The sequence below is a fragment of the Zootoca vivipara genome, chromosome 15, assembly GCF_965207765.1.
Source record: "Zootoca vivipara chromosome 15, rZooViv2.hap1.1, whole genome shotgun sequence".
Taxonomy (NCBI): Eukaryota; Metazoa; Chordata; class Lepidosauria; order Squamata; family Lacertidae; genus Zootoca; species Zootoca vivipara.
The window spans coordinates 6447567-6451095 of NC_142598.1; positions in this window are offsets into that span (position 1 = coordinate 6447567).

Sequence of the window (3529 nt, forward strand, 5' to 3'; positions counted from 1 at the left end):
CAGGAGGCGGCTTAGAATAATTGATAGGCAGGTGCCTATCAAGAGAGCACAAGAGCAAATAAACAGGCAGGATGGGGTCTGGGCACTGGCTGGCAAAAGAGAGAAGGAATGGATGTGTGCCTCCTTCTCGATAGTCGTTTCACAGTCACTTAATTCCATGTCCCCTCCAAACTGGATTTCTGTTACCCCTCCTGCTTTTCCCTCTCTCTGGTTTAATTATATATTTTACGGACCCAGGTGGCACTGTGGTTAAACCACTGAGCCTAGGGCCTGCTGATCAGAAGGTCGGCGGTTCGAATCCCTGTGACGGGGTGAGCTCCCGTTGCTTGGTCCCAGCTCCTGCCAACCTAGCAGTTCGAAAGCACGTCAAAATGCAAGTAGATAAATAGGAACCGCTACAGCGGGAAGGTAAACGGCGTTTCCATGCGCTGCTCTGGTTTGCCAGAAGCGGCTTTGTCATGCTGGCCACATGACCTGGAAGTTATACGCCGGCTCCCTCGGCCAATAATGCGAGATGAGCGCTGCAACCCCAGAGTTGGTCATGACTGGACCTAATGGTCAGGGGTCCCTTTACCTTACCTTACTGAGCATTTAGAAAAATACAACATGAACAAATCCAGTCAAACAACAAATAAGAACAATAAGTTTTTCCTCTCAACTATCAGTCTACATTCCACGAGTCCTTAATGGGCTTTTGGGGAGATCCTCTCTCTTGCGTGTGTTTTTGTGTGTACACACACCTAATGATGATGATGATGATGATGAAGAAGAAGAAGTTTTGGTTTTACAAACAAGTTTGCCAATACTCCCTTCTAGTGTTTTGGATATCTAGGCTGTGGCACTCACAGAATGGAATGGGATGCACGATAATTTCCCATCCAATCCTGCAACAATAGTTTTCAAGCTCATTTACAAATTTACAGTTAAAACAATAAAACAAAACATACACACATATTCAAGGCATGAATGCATATTTTTGCATTTGTCCCCTGAATATAAGACAAGGCAACAACAATGGCCTGCTTCACACATAATGCTATATCATGGCTTAGTGCAGGCATCCCCAAACTTTGGCCCTCCAGATGTTTTGGACTACAGTTCCCATCATCCCTGACCACTGGTCCTATTAGCTAGGGATCATGGGAGTTGTAGGCCAAAACATCTGGAGGGCCGCAGTTTGGGGATGCCTGGCTTAGTGTTATGTGTGAACCCTGCCCAGTAGCTTAACTGCTGTTTGTTTTTACTGCCAACAAACCATGCTTTGAAGCAATGGTTTGTTGCTGCCTTAACTCGTGGTTTGTTAAACAAGCCATGACTTAGCTTTATATGTGAACCAGGCTGTTGGAAACACAGAAGAGACAGAGCAAGCTTCCCCTCCACTTTTTCTGTCCCCATTCTCAAGGAATGTGCTACACTGGCCTCCCAGAGTCCTCATGCTCAGCCTGTTATATGTGTGGACTGTAGATTTGGATTCATATCCATTTCCCATTTAGCCATATTACATTTTTTTTATTGAAAGGCCTGTGTGTCTTCAGTATGATGCCCTATGCCAGCCTTTTCAGGTCTTGCTTATTGAAAGGCATCCAGGATGTTGGGAGTTTCTGTTGAGCATGTGAAGTCCATTATCTGTTATAATCCATGTTTGCTTTAAGTTGGAGACATGATTTATTTATCTTATTTCCCTATAACCGAAGGTCTCAGGTTAAAGGCTTCCAGGAACACTGTTGTCCTGCTGAGAGGTGTTGATAGCATTGGTTGTTTCTTGGAAACTACGGAGTTTCAAAGCTGCTCCTGACAGGATTAATTCAGACTGTTAGGAATAATGCTTCTCAGCTTCTGTTCTAATGTACTTAGTCAACACAGATTGGTCAAAGGTTGCTCGGTCGACACATGGTGTCTACATTTATTGCTCAAGACTCTTCACTAATCACTGCTCTCTTGAGTCAATTGTTTGCTACAGGCTCACTTTGGTAATTTTAATATGTAACCTGAAAGATGCGATTTTGCAATATCATGGGACCTTATATCTCAGTAAGAAATGGCTGGTTGTTGTTGTCATCACTTCTTTGAGGAAAAGCCTTCTGAACGAAGTAACCAAGTTCATTATCTGAAGTTTCTGTGTAAATCCGGATTTAGGGGCAGGCAAGTCAAGTGACTACTTGAGATAGGGCTTTACCCAATTAACTAGACAGGTGAGCCAACCCCAAGTCTGGTGACGATGGCTTGAAGATTGACTGATGTTTCCTGAAAATGAGGACCTTGTTGAGCTCATAGCACAATGGAGCTGAGGTGGGGCCTCTGAAGACCTAAGTATCAATTGACACGTCGCCTTATGTCTTGAAACCCCCCAAGCGGCGAGGCTACAGACAACCCGAGCGGCCAAACAGATGGACAAGAGGCCTTCTTTTGGAACCTCAGCTGCTTTTCGGTTCCTCTAACCAAATGAATCGAGATTAGTCTGGAACACATCTCAGCTAATTATAGGCTGCGGTGGGTGATTTTTACGCACCTGGTCCACTGTTTTTCTTAACTTGTTTTGTTAAAGGGCTTAAAAATACCTAACCGCAAACCGCTTGTGACCATGTCTCTGTCTTCCGGGAACAGCGGAGTGGAGCTACTTTAGGACCTAAATAAATGGTTTCTGGCCCTTAAACACAATGTTGGGTGATCTTCACCCAGTATGAATGGTCTTTATTCCAATAGAGCTGATGAAGCTAGTCTCTCGGTTAGGGTAGGGTTACCAGATGTCCCCGTTTCCCGGGGACAGTCCCCGGATGTGCGAATAAGTCCCTGGGCAAATTCCATCCTTGGAAGGTCCCCGGATTTCATTTAATGTCCCCGGGAAATGCAGCAGCGACAGTCTCAGCACTGCAGCCCGGAGCAGTTGGCTCTGGCTGGCTTCAGGAGCTGCTCGGAAGTCCCCATATGATGGTGGTGCAGGGGCTCTAAGATGCAGCTTCCGGGCTGCCTCCACCTTCCCTGACCCCAGCAACTAAGCTGCGAAGGGAGGCTTCATGCTGCCTATTGGAGCAGCCTCCTAACTCCTACTTGCGGGCAAGCAGGAGGGGGCAGGGATCTCTCAGTTAGGCTGCTCCACAGGGTTCTGTCTTGGGCCCAGTCTTATTCAACATCTTTATCAATGACTTGGATGATGGGCTTGAGGGCATCCTGAGCAAGTTTGCAGACGACACCAAATTGGTAGGGGTGGCTAATACCCCAGAGGACAGGATCACATTTCAAAATGACCTTAACAGATTAGACAACTGGGCCAAAGGGAACAAGATGAATTTTAACAGGGAGAAATGTAAAGTACTACACTTGGGCAAAAAAAATGAGGATGGGTGACACCTGGCTTGAGAGCAGTACATGTGAAAAGGATCTAGGAGTCTTGGTAGACCACAAACTTGACATGAGTCAGCAGTGTGATGCAGCAGCTAAAAAAGCCAATGCAATTCTGGGCTGCATCAATAGGAGTATAGCATCTAGATCTAGGGAAGTAATAGTACCACTGTATTCTGCTCTGGTCAGA